Source organism: Scyliorhinus canicula, chromosome 5 (assembly GCF_902713615.1).
Source record: "Scyliorhinus canicula chromosome 5, sScyCan1.1, whole genome shotgun sequence".
Taxonomy (NCBI): Eukaryota; Metazoa; Chordata; class Chondrichthyes; order Carcharhiniformes; family Scyliorhinidae; genus Scyliorhinus; species Scyliorhinus canicula.
Genome location: NC_052150.1, coordinates 204,485,917 through 204,499,554, shown reverse-complemented (window position 1 = coordinate 204,499,554; position 13,638 = coordinate 204,485,917). Strand labels below are relative to the sequence as shown.

The following is a 13,638-nucleotide window of genomic DNA, read 5'->3' as shown; positions in this document are numbered from 1 at the left end:
GCCACAGCCCCTCCCCCCACCTCACTCCCGTTCACTGGCCGGCTTAAACCGGCCAGCGTGGCGGCCCCCGCCCGGGTCTCTCTGCCCTTGCCTGGTCCCAGGAAAACTTAAGAAATCCCCTTTAGCGCACAATCCCTGCATACACACCCAAGCCCCAAAGAACCATAATTGCAAGTGAAAGGCCCATCTCTTCCCTTGTCCAAGTATATACAAACGTTGGCTCTTTTAGCACATACACCAGCACGCAGTGAAAAAATACAGTTACGTGGGACTACATCGGTACATGACCATTTCTCAATTCAGCCACAGTCCTTCTGCCCTTACAAACTCCTCTGCCGCTTCCGCCGTCCCGAAATAAAAGTCCTTGGATTTGTAGGTCACCCTCAACTTAGCTGGATATACTATGCCGCACTGCACCTTACTGATATACAGTGCCTTCTTCACCCGGCTGAAGGCAGCCCGCCTCCTCGCCAGCTGCACCATAAAGTCCTGGTATATGCGTATACCAGCTCCAGCCCACTGCACCACCTGCTTCTGCTTTGCCCAGCACAGGACCTTCTCCTTCACACTGTACCTACGAAAACACAGTCACTACTCTTGGCGGCTCACTCTCCTTTGGTACAGGCTTCCACGACCAATGAACCCAATCCAGTTCATATCGGGAGGGATCATCCCCCTCCCCCAATAGTTTCGCCAACATCATGGCAAAATACTCAGTCGGCCTCGGGCCTTCCACTCCTTCGGGCAGCCCACAATCCTCAGATTCTGTCGCCTGGATCTGTTTTCCAGTCGTCTATTTTGGCTGGCAGATCGTTGTTGATCTCTATCACCTTCCACATCTCCTTCCCCATCGAGGTAAGTTGATCACTGTGCTGCAATAATGTCTCTTCCACTTTCTTCAGCGCCTCGCCTTGATCGCCGCCCTCACCGTGGCAATCGCCTCCTCCACCAGCACTTTCAATACTGCCCCCATCTCCTTCCTCATCGCCTCCATGTGTTCTGTGAACTGCCTTTTGAGTTCCGCGGCCATCACCGTAGTCATTTCTTCAGCCGTGGGCAATGCGCCCTCCCCTGGTGCCCAGCCTCCACTTTTCTTGCCGTCCCTGCGATGACCTTTCCACTCCCCGACGGACTTTCAGCTGCTTTTTTCATGGCCGCTTTTTAACTTATTTTCGAGGTTTCCCTTCACTGTGCCTTCTCCCTGCTTTTGCCGCCTCTGTTGCCCCTGGGACTGGGCGTTAAACCCCGAAAATGCCGTTCCCGAATGGGAGCCCTCCAATGTGCGGCTACTCTTTTCCTTTTTAATACCTGTAGAAACTCTTGCTATCTGTTTTTACACTTCTTACTAGCTTCTACTTGTACTTTAAATTTATGTTAAAAAAAGATTAAAGGTTAATCAGGAAAAATAAATTAAAGGACCCAATTCTTTCTTTTCCAATTAAGGGGCAATTTAGCATGGACTCCCTCCTTTCCCCACCACCCTCCTTTCCCCACCACCCTCCTTTCCCCGCCACCCTCCATTTCCCCGCCACCCTCCTTTCCCCGCCACCCTCCTTTCCCCGCCACCCTCCTTTCCCCGCCACCCTCCTTTCCCCGCCACCCTCCTTTCCCCGACCACCCTCCTTTCCCAGCCACCCTCCTTTCCCCGCCACCCTCCTTTCCCCGCCACCCCCCCTTTCCCCGCCACCCTCCTTTCCCCGCCACCCTCCTTTCCCCGCCACCCTCCTTTCCCCGCCACCCTCCTTTCCCCGCCACCCTCCTTTCCCCGCCACCCCTCCTTTCCCCGCCACCCTCCTTTCCCCGCCACCCTCCTTTCCCCGCCACCCTCCTTTCCCCGCCACCCTCCTTTCCCCGCCACCCTCCTTTCCCCGCCACCCTCCTTTCCCCGCCACCCTCCTTTCCCCGCCACCCTCCTTTCCCCGCCACCCTCCTTTCCCCACCACCCTCCTTTCCCCACCACCCTCCTTCCTTACCTCAAACCTGTTTGACATTTGCAAAATATGAGGCTCCTCCATTCCTATCTGTTCGGTTTGTTTACCTGCCTCATTTACAGTTGCATCCCCCTATCCCTCACCGCTGGCCAAAACAGAATACTCTATTCAAAGAGGTATCACTGTCGTCTGGAAGAAAGTTCCGAGTAATTCTTCCCCCTCCAATTTTGTAAATTAATTTACGGGCTGTGAGCATCTCTGGCGAACCACATTTTTTGCCTGTCCCTTCAGAAGGTGGTGGTGAGCTGCTGCCTTGAACCGCTGCAGTTCCTGGGTTGTGGGTACACCCACAGTGCTGTTAGGAAGGGAATTACAGGATTTTGACCCAGTGACAGTGAAGGAGCGGTGATATATTTCCAAGTAAGATTGGTGAGTGACTTGGAGGGGCACCTCGGGTGGTAGTGTTCCCAGGTATCTGCTGCTCTTGCCCTGATGGTAGTGGTCGAGGGTTTGGAAGGTGCTGTCTAAGGAAGCTTGGTGTGTTCCTGCAAGTGCGTCTTGTAGATGGTACACACGGCTGCCACTGTTCGTCGGTGGTGGAGGGACTGAATGCATATGGAAAGGGGAGCAATCAGGTGGACACCACTGGATGGTGTCGAGCTTCTTGGATTGGAGTTGTTGATTTGGATTTGATTTATTGTTACGTGTACTGAGGTACAGTGAAAAGTATTGTTCTGCATACAGCCCAGACAGATCATTCCATACATGAAAAATAAATATCGGTCAAACATAAATACAATGTAAATACATAGACACAGGCATCGGGTGAAGCATGCAGGAGCGCAGTACTACTCAGTAGAGAATATGTGTGAAGAGATCAGATCAGTCCAAAGAGGGTCGTTTAGGAAATGAAAATGAAATGAAAATCGCATATTGTCACAAGTAGGCTTCAATGAAGTTACTGTGAAAAGCCCTTAGTCGCCACATTCCAGCACCTGTTTGGGGAGGCTGGTACGGGAATTGAACCGTGCTGCTGGCCTGCCTAAGTCTGCTTTCAAAGCCAGTGATTTAGCCCAGTGTGCTAAACCAGCCCCTAGGAGTCTGGTAACACGGGTAAGAAGTGGTTTTTGAATCTGTTGGTGCCTGTTCTCAGACTTTTGTATCTCCTGCCCGATGGAAGAAGGTGGAAGAGAGAATACCCTGGGTGGGAGGGGCCTTTGATTATGCTGCCTGCTTTCCCAAGGCAGCAGGAGGTGTTGACAGAATCAATGGATGGGAGGTGGGTTCACGTGATGGACTGGGCTGTGTTCACGACTCTCTGTAGTTTCTTACAGTCCTGGGCCGAGCAGTTGCCTTACCAGGCTGTGAGGCAGCCAGCTAGGATGCTTTCTATGGTGCATCTGTAAAAATTGTTAAGAGTCAAGGTGGACATGCCAAAATTCCTTAGTTTCCTGAGGAAGTAGGCTCTGTTGTGCTTTCTTGGTCGTAGCATCGACGTGGGCAGACCAGAACAGATTGTTGGTGATGTGCACACCTCGGAATTTAAAGTTGTCACCCATCTTCACCTCGGCCCCATTGATGCAGACAGGGGTGTGCCTGAAGCTTCCTGAAGTCAATGACCAGTTCTTTAGTTTTGCTGACATTGAGGGAGAGATTGTTGTCGTTACTCCACTCGGTCTCGAACTCCCTCCTGTATTCTGACTCATCGCTGTTCGAGATCCGACTCACTACAGTTGTGTCATCAGGAAACGTGTAAATGGAGCAGGAGCCAGATTTTGCCACGCAGACATGTGTGTATAGGGAGTATAGTAGGGGGTTAAGAACACAGCCTTGGGGGTCACTGGTACTGAGGGCTATCGTGGAGGTGGTGTTGTGGTCTCTGGGGCAGGCAGTCAAGGATCCAGTTGCAGAGGGAGGAGCCAAGTCCTAGGTTTTGGAGCTTGGATATAAGTTTAGCTGAGATTATGGCGTTGAAGACAGAGCTATAGTCAATGAATAATATATATGACATAGGAGTCCTTGTTGTCAGGATGCTCCAGAGATGAGTGTAGGGCCAGGGGGATGGTGTCTGCTGTGGACCGGTTGTGGCGATTATATGAATTGCAGTGGATCAAGACATTCTGGGAGTATGGATTTGATTTGTCTCATGCCCAAGCTCTCAGGGAATTGAGTTCATCGGGGAGGGGTGCGCTGCTGCCGGAGATTCTATTCGGCTTTGCTTTGTGGCACATTATGTTGTTTAAAACTTGGCACAACCGTTGAGAGTCTGTGCTATTAGTCTGTGACTCAACTTAGTTTGATATTGTCTCTTGGCATCCTGGATGACTTTGTGGAGGTCATACCTGGATTTCTTGTATAGGCCAGGGTTGACTGTCTTGAACGGCTCAGACCTGGCCTTCAGTAGAGAGTTAATCTCCCGATTAAACCACGGTTTCCGGTTGGGAGACGTACTTCCTACCTTCTTTGGCACGCAGTCTTCTGATGAACTCTGCCAATGGCGAAATACTCATTTAGAATCATAGAATTCCTACAGTGTAGAAGGAGGCCATTTGGCCCATCGAGTCTGAACTGACTCTCCCTACCGTGGCCCAATCCTCCACCCTACCCCCTAATCCCACCTATGGGAAATTTAGCATGGCCAATCCACCTCACCTGCACCCCTTTGGACTGTGGGAAGAAACTGGAGCACCCACGCAGACACAGGAATGTGCAAACTCCACATACCGTCACCCTGGGGGGGGGTGAAGAGTTATTAGAAAATAAAAAGTTTGGCCGCTGAGTTCTTAAATATGGACCAGTCCACTGACTCCAAGCAGTCATGGATAAACTTTTCTGTTGCCTTGGACTAGCACTGCACAACCTTCCTCTTGTTTTGTTGGAGCTGCAATCCTCCAGGCAAATGGAGATATTTCCTGACACTTTTGTGGTACAATATTACTTGCCACTTGTCAACCTAAGCCTCGATATTGTTCAGGTCTTGCTGGATTTACACATGAACTGATTCGGTATATGAGGAGTTGCAAATGGTATTGCACATTGTGTAGTCATTTGCGAACATCCCCACTTCTGATTTTATGATGGAAGGAAGGTCATTGATGAAACAGCTGAAAATAGTTGGGCCTAGGACACTACCCTCAGGAACTCCTGCACTAATGTCCTGGAGCTGTGGTGACTGACCTCCAACCATCTTCCTTTGTGCCAGGTATGACTCCAACCAGCGTAGAGTTTTCCTCCGATTCCCATTGACTCTAGTTTTGCTTGACTTGGTGTTATCATACTCGGTCAAATGCTGCCTTGATGTCATGGGCAGTTCACCTCTGACATTCGGCTCTTTTGTCCATGTTTGATCCAAGGCTGTGAAGCTGAGTGACCCTGGTGGAACCCAAACTGGGCCATGAGCAGATGATTGCTGCGTATGCACTGTTGATGATCCCTTTACTGATGATCGTCAGTAGACTGATGGGATAGTAATCGGTGAGGATAGATGTGTCCTATTTGTTGTGTACAGGACCTACCTGGGCAATTTTCCACCATGCCGGGTAAATGCCAGTGTTGTAGCTGTAATTGCTTGACTAGGGAAGTCCTGGATCACAATCAGATTATTGCCGGAATATTGTTAGGACCCATAGCCGTTGCAGAATCCAGTGCCCCCAGATGTTTGTAAATTGACTTTGCAGGTTGACAGGGCAGGGATTGCTTTTGTCGTTTGCCTAAGTCGATGTCGGCATTTAAGAGTCAACCACATATTTTTGGTAGTGTCTGCAGTTCAGCTTCTAGATTAATAACCCTGATCTGAAATTCCTCTACCTGTTTACACTTTCTGCAGATGTTTGTCCTGGATCGCCTTTGTCATAATATACACCAGTATATCATGGTGCAGACACACACTGATGGACACACACAGGGACCAATCAACATGTACAAACATCGCAGCCACTCACCAGTTAGAAAATACACACTATAAAGGCAGAGGGCACCACGGTTCCCGCTCATTCTGGGTGCTGCCTCTGAGTGTAACAAGAACTCATCCAGCCCAGCACAGACTTACAACACGTGCTGAGAGAATCAACTGGTTCGGACAAGGCTTAGGTCTCTAGTTTAAGTTAGCATCATTTAGACCCACAGTCATCGTGTGTTAGTTAGTTAGAAGTAGTTAGTAAAATTGAGTTGAACCTTCATCAGTGTCTGTTCATCTCTCAAGTCTACACTAGCCAACACTTCAGCCGTGACGTCCAAAAGCTCCCACATTCCACAGCTGCAACCTGTCCTGCCATTCTAATTAATTAGTTAGTTAATTTACTTTACTTAATTCAGAATTTATTTTGCATGTTGTGCTTATTAAATGCTAGTACCACTGACAACTAAAGGTTATTTGCTTAACTAACAGTTTTATTTTTATTTATAGATTTATTTAAACTCCCGTGTCCTAAACTGATTATTAACAGCATACACTGAGCACTTACCAGCCAATACTGGCGGAGGTTATTCATGAAGGCCCCGCTTTCTCAACCTTGCCCTTCGCCTCAGGTATGGTGATTCTCAGGTTAAATCAACACCAGTCAGCTCTCCCCCCTCGAAGGGGAAAGTACCTACGGTCATCTGGGACTGTGGTGACTTGCTAGTTTCTTGTCAGTTTGATTCTTCACAGCTGACTCACAGCAGCTGAAATAGTGCACTGCTCAACTCCAAGGCTGTCTCTTGCATGTCCACTCCAACTCCCAGGAAGGTAGGCCTCACTCTAATTCCGGAGCCTTATTTATAGGCGCTTCTTGCCTCGGAGCTGTCTCCAGCAGGTCAGTTCTGACTCCCAGGAAGAAAACTTGTGCATTAAGGATGCAACCTGGTGGGCAAAAAGGAAGCTTGGTGTGGTTGGGTATGAGGAGCTCTGAAATTCGAAATAGGTCATCGATGGCAACCTGTCAAAGCAGAAGCTACTTCAGGCACACTTCTGTTTAAAGTCAAAGTTATTTGCCTGAATTTCACATCTTGTCCAAAAGATGGCATCTCTTACAAGGCAGCAGTTCCTCAAAAGCATGGTTTATGTGCTTCAATCCAAAATCATCTTATTCAAAGGCATGTGCTGTCGCTGGACTAAGCTGACGCAGCACAAACGATGGATTGAAGACTGAACCTCCCGTGATTGCTAGTCATTGTTTAACTGATTCAACCTTTGAGGGAGCTTCCCATAGCTATAATTTTGAAACTTTTACATATAGCTAGACACAAAACCATTCTATACACATTCCTGATGTATGATATAACATAGTTCCAAAATGGATTGGCACTAAATTACAATTTGTAATTTACAATATTGATTTGTTTCTTAAAAATTAAAATTTCCAGCTTTCGAGGTTAAAAGCATTTACATGTATTGACGTAAAAACTCATAATGGAAATCAAATGTCCAAACCGTGAAAGGTTGAAAATGGTAATCAGTGCATGAAGTAATATATCAAAGGCTTTTTATTGCAGACATTTGGTTTATAAATATCTCCAATTCAGAATCCATATACTGTATCTCAGAAGTGCTTTCCCCGGAGATTATTAACACATGGCATTTATTATTGAACCCTATTCTTCTTTCTCAATCCAAGCTCTTTTTTCCTTGATGGAAAATAATTTCCCGCTGGAGGAAAAAACAGAATTTGTGTCTGTGAAAATTTTCTATTTCTGAATCCACAAGAATGAATAAAAACAGTTGGTCCTCAGTGTCTCAAAGCACTTAACGCACTGAATTATTTGTTGGAAAACACTGACTGTTATATAGGCAAATGCCAGTAACTCAATAATGAGATATAGTTATGGTAACCCAGAGGTTGCAAGTTGCAATTCCAGAGGAGCAGGTAGATCAAGTCTAGCATTCTAGACATTCTGGAATCCCACTATGTCTACTTGGCCTGATCTGTGCTGGACTCTGCTTGGTTGACTTCTAATGCTCCCACAAGTGATCTGGACAAATACTCAGTGGGCATGGGATGGGCAATAAATGTAACCTTGTTGGCACTGCCCATATACATGAACAAACAAATAATTGACCAGTATAGCAAAACTCTTACTTTATTTTGAAAACTTGTAGACGGATAACCAGGAAGACCTGTATTTTTTGCCGTAGCTGCTTTGTTCCTGAGGCCGAAGGTCACTTTTTGTGATATGTCAGCAGCAAACATATCAGCATGTACAATCAGTGCTATTGCTGTATTGATATGCACATTCAATGTAAAACGAGCCATTTAAATGGCCAGTTTGCAAAAAGACCAGTGCCACCTCAGAAAAGGAAATGTTGGTGAGTGGTACCTTTAATCTAGATTATAGGACCATGTCCCAGTGAGTGTGGAACTTACAATTTTCTGCTTCGGATGCAAGATTGTTGTCACCTGACCTAAGTTGATAGTATTGGGAAAATTCAGGTTGTATCGGAGTGGACACTGACACTGGTTTCTTTAAGCATTGCCTTAGGGATTACAGGACGGAGTGGAAGATCTCTCCAGGTATCATTTTTCTTTATGGTTTTAAATGTTGAAGTACCAACCAAGAACAAAACACATCCTTATAGTTTTCCAATGTTATAGAACATAGAACATTATGGTGGCATTGTTAGCATAGATGAATCACCTGCATCATCCTCGCAGTAAGTCAGAAGATATGATACAAGGGAAATTGTCGTGTAAAATAGAACGTAGCTGTTGGTCTATTTATGGCTATGGAGTATAATTGTTTTCTTGTTAGGAAAACAAAGGTAGTTTAAGGGATTTAATTTTTTTTAAATAATCTTTACTGTCAAAAGTAGGCTTACATTAACACTGCAATGAAGGTACTGTGAAAAGCCCCAAGTCGCCACATTCCGGCGTCTGTTCGGGTGCACTGAACGAGAATTCAGAATGTCCAAATTACCTAACTGCACGAGGAAACCGGTGCACCCAGAGGAAACCCATGCAGACACAGGGAGAACGTGCAGACTCCACATAGGCAGTGACCCAAGCCGGGAATCAAACCCAGGACAGGACCCTGGCGCTGTGAAGCAACAATGCTAACCATTGTGCTACCTTGCCACTCACATATTTTTATTGGTAAACATTAGAAAGAAGGTATAGTATTAAGTGGGTTAAATTTAATGTTTCTTTGCCTGGAAGTGTAAAACTTCCTTTATAGGTAACTATGAAACTATTTCCTATAGTTAGATTCATGCCAGACACGGGTGTTTGCATGTGTGGGTGGGTTGGGAGTGTGTGTGGTGGTGGGGGGGGGGGGGGGGGGGGTTGGTCTCAATTACAGCTATTTCTATTGTGTTAGAGGGTTATGGCATGGAGAGAAAATAAAGGCTGGCAGAAGTAGTTGATAAGCAGCACGCGTCCTTTTAAGGCAGGAAGGTTTTTGTTCTTAATTTAGCCAAATTTGTTGACAGTTGGAGACAGCACACTTTGGAGTGAACGCGACTGGCAGAAGAAAGTCTGCACAGGACAAGGGAGCTGCAGAGCGGCGGGCTTACCAACGAACCAGATACATTTAAATAACCAGGGAATTGGGACCTAACTTCAGTCTTTCAGGCATTCTTTCAGAAAACAGAGACCAAGGTATTGTTCAGGATTGGGGACTGGGCCGGGTGATCCAGGGACTGGCATCTGTTATTAGGCCGGGTTGGGAGCTCCGAGGTCTGGGTCGGCGACAAATCGAGGTTGGGCTTTACTTCCGGTTCCCAGGTCGTGGCGATCAGGTCGGGTCAAAAGGTCTCCACGGGCCTCGGAGGATGTTCAAGCCTGCAAGAAAAGATAAAAGAGAGAGGTTAGTAATAATGTTAGTCTTAGAATTAAATTTTATAAGATTAGAACACGTACAAGGTAAGTAAAAAGTGGATCTGTTGGGGAGAGAACGCAGAGAGTCGCCTTGCTCCGGCGCCATCTTCCAGCTATGTGTACATTTGAAAACAAGCTGGATGAACTTGACGCCAGACTTACTACTTAGAGTGAAGTAAGAGACTGCTGTGTGCTCTGTTTCATCTCACTGGACTGTGCCATACAACCTGAAGGCTTCTCAATTCACCAGGCGGACTGCACTGGGTCATCGGGCAAAGCGAAGGGTGGAGGGGTTTGCCTCCTCATCAACTCCACCTGGTACTTGGATGTGGCGACCCTAGCGGCCTACTGCTCCCCGGGCCTGGAATACCTGACCGTGAAGTGCCGCCCATATTATCTTCCACGTGAATTCACTTCAGCCATTATCACAGCGGTCTACATCCCACCCCAGGCAGAAGTGAGGAAGGCGCTGGATGAACTGTACACCGTTATAAACAACTATGAAACAGAACATCCGGAAGCCTTGTTCACTATGGCCGGAGACCTCAACAAGGCCAACCTCAAGAGTGTACTGCCAAAATTCCACCAGCACATCCCCTGTCCCACCAGGGGTGACGACACTCTTGTCTTGACCGCTGCTACTCAAAAATCAAGGGCGCCTACCGTTCCATCCTCCGACCGCACTTTGGGAAATCAGACCATAAGACAGTGCTCCTTCTCCCGGCATACAAGCAGAAACTCAAGCGGGAGAATCCAGCAAAGAAGGTTGTGCAGTGCTGGTCCATGGAAACAGAAGAGCTCTTTACGTGACTGCTTAGAGACAGTGGACTGGTCCATATTTAAGAACTCCGCGACCAACTAAGGAAATTTTGCATGTCCACATTAACCCGTACCAACTTTTACAGATGCACCATAGAAAGCATCCTATCTGGCTGCATCACAGCCTGGTATGGCAACTGCAAGAAACTTCAGAGTCGTGAACACCGCCCAGCCCATCACACAAACCTGCCTCCCATCCATTGCCTTCATCTACACCTCCCGCTGCCTGGGGAAAGCGGACAGCATAATCAAAGACCCCTCCCACCCGCTTACTCACTCTTCCAACTTCTTCCATCGAACATGAGATACAGAAGTCTGAGAACATGCACAAACAGACTAAAAAACAGCTTCTTCCCTGCTGTTACCAGACTCCTAAATGACCTTCTGGACTGACCTCATTAACACTGCACCCTGTATGCTTCATCCGATGTCGGTGCTTATGTAGTTACATTATACACCTTGCGTTGCCTATTATGTATTTTCTTTTATTCTCTTTTCTTCCCATGTACTTAATGATCTGTTGAGCTGCTCGCAGAAAAATACTTTTCACTGTACCTCGGTACACGTGGCAATAAACAAATCCAATTCAATCCAGGAGAATTCAAGGGAGAAACATGTTCTGAGTTAAAGAGACAGTTGCAGTAACCAGATTAAAATGGAAAAGTGTACTTTAGTGGTTAATCAGAAGTTTGATGCCGTTATATTAGAATCTGGGAATCGCTAGTTAATGCTATTGTGAACAGTTTATGCCACAGTCAAGACAGAAATTGTAAGTGGTAAAACCTGGATACTGAATTTGTTGTTAAAAGTGGAGCAGGATCTTTGTGTAAAAGAGTCATCTTGTCTGGCTTTTGGAATGCAAACCACTAACAAGAATTATCAAAAGTTTAACGTATGTTTTTTGGGATTGGAGTTTTTGAAGGCAATCATCTGGGGATCTCTGAGGAAAAATTCACAGACACTAACTTGGGTTCAGAGCAGAGTGTGTGAAGTTGGCCAGGGCCAATCTGTATGCTCAAGGGGACTTTGTGTAAATGAGACCACTGTAGCTTAATATGTGCTCTATAATCGGTGTTATTCTTAAAATCTGTGTGTATTTGTTATGCCGGGGGGGGGAGCGTAAAGGAGTATTGCAACATCTAATATTCACATTTTTAATACTTTTTTCTTGCTAAAACTAATTAGCGGTTCTGTGACTCTTCTATGTTTTCTTAAAAAAAACGCACCTGGGATCATAACATCGTGAAATTCAGCATTCTTCAAACTAACAGCAGCATGCATTGCATGTCTTGTGCTATAGATAGGAGATTGATCATGCAATTGTTAGTGATGCGTAAAGTTTTTTTGCATTAAATTGCTACTTATGTATAGCGCTTTTACTTTATTCCTCTTTTCATCCTGTACATGTGGGTTCTTTGGTGTGTATCTGTGCTTTTGGGTTTCTAAGCTGGCAGCTGATGGGAGATAATTTATTTTTCTTTCACTCCCTCCGGGGAAGCATCTGCTCTCTGCCTGGCAACACCCTGTCGAAATATGTTTTTAAAAATCACTTTGCATGGATTTTTCTTTATAATAAAACCACTTGTGTACAAGCCTTCCACGGCTAGTAATCCAAATTTGTTCAGCAGTCTAATGTTGGTTTAAAATTTCAAATTCAAAGTAATCACTTTTGAATCTTCTCCCCTTTCAGCTACTAGCATAGCGTACATACTCTTGAGAATATAGCTGATAGGAAGACGTTGCATCCTCGTTCCCTCTTACTGAGCTGAACTAATTCATAGGGATTTAAGGTCTTCCTTAATGAAACATATGAGCTTTCTGTAGTTATTTTGCTGCCATTACATTTTCTTTGAGATTTTTTTAGTGAGATTAATTCCATCTCGATTCTCTTTTCATACAGTGAAGTCTCCACACGAGTCAGATAAATTAGAACAATTTCCCATTAAAATTTCTATTTTATTGCACACACATCTTGAATAATTCTATTTATTTTTTTATATCTTGTTACAAATGTTTTGAATAAAAATCATGGCCCTACGCTTATCTACATTGAATACATTTTTTTCAAGGTTATACCAGCTTGTTCTTTTGCTTTGGAGTCTGTATTTGACTGTTTGAGAACAATTTATAGTTACCTGCACAAATAGGTTACCTAATAACTTTCTCCTGTTAAGTAAAAGTATTCATTTGGCAGCGGTATTATATTTTATGGCATATGTGTGATGTGAAGGTGAGTGTTTATGCAAAGCATAGTTCCGATTGATGACCAAAGAAAAGTAGGCATTTTGTTTCTTTATTGATTCTTGATGCCATAAGTTACTAAATCTATTTGGCAGCTTTTGATATTGTTCACATTTATTTTCCAGATTGTGCCGCCATTTGCATTAATTGCACAGCACTTACTTGTATTAAAAAGGTTTCCTGCATAATGAATCAATTTTAGCTCAATCATTTTGGCATAATTTTGGGCAGTAAATATACCCGTAAAACACACATCCTTGAAATATATCTTGAAGCTTTCCTTAATATTGGTACAGCTTCATTACTGGAATATTAATTGGACCAGGTCAAAGAATTTGCATATTCACAAAGTCAGTTTGCATAGTGCAAAGTAGACCTGTTAACATTATATTTGTTGATTAATTTCTACAAACCCTGCTGTTTCAGGTGACATGGTTAACCCAAAATACATTTTAAATTAGATTCAATTTTGTGTACTGCATTTAAATTATTTGTAGCACAGGCAAAGGTAGTGATGCAAAGGTACCCAATCAAAAGTAAATTGGAATTTGGTTTTCTTTCTTGTTTAAGTAAGATAAGTTGCATTTCATATGATTTTGGACCCTTGATGTGCTTTACAAATTGCTCTCAGGAATGCAATAGAATGAGAAATTAATGAATTATTTTTTAAAAGACTGCAGAACATGTAAAGTAAGTGATGAATTTGTGTCTGCATTAGCTATCTTTAGTTCAGTGGAAACAGTTGCTCAAGGGGTCTCAGAATCTTTGACCATTCACTGCCTCAGATATACTTGTGTGGTAACATAACTTGCGGGGATCTGGTCCAGATAATGCACATATACCTCCACTTCATTTGG

The 13,638-nt window shown here is 44.8% G+C and overlaps 1 protein-coding gene across 4 annotated transcripts in view; it reads left to right on the top strand.

Moving 5' to 3' along the window:
• ube3c (ubiquitin protein ligase E3C) overlaps positions 1-13,638 on the top strand; it is a 186,232-nt gene that overhangs the window by 127,142 nt on the left and 45,452 nt on the right. The gene's annotated exons all lie outside the window — the stretch shown is intronic.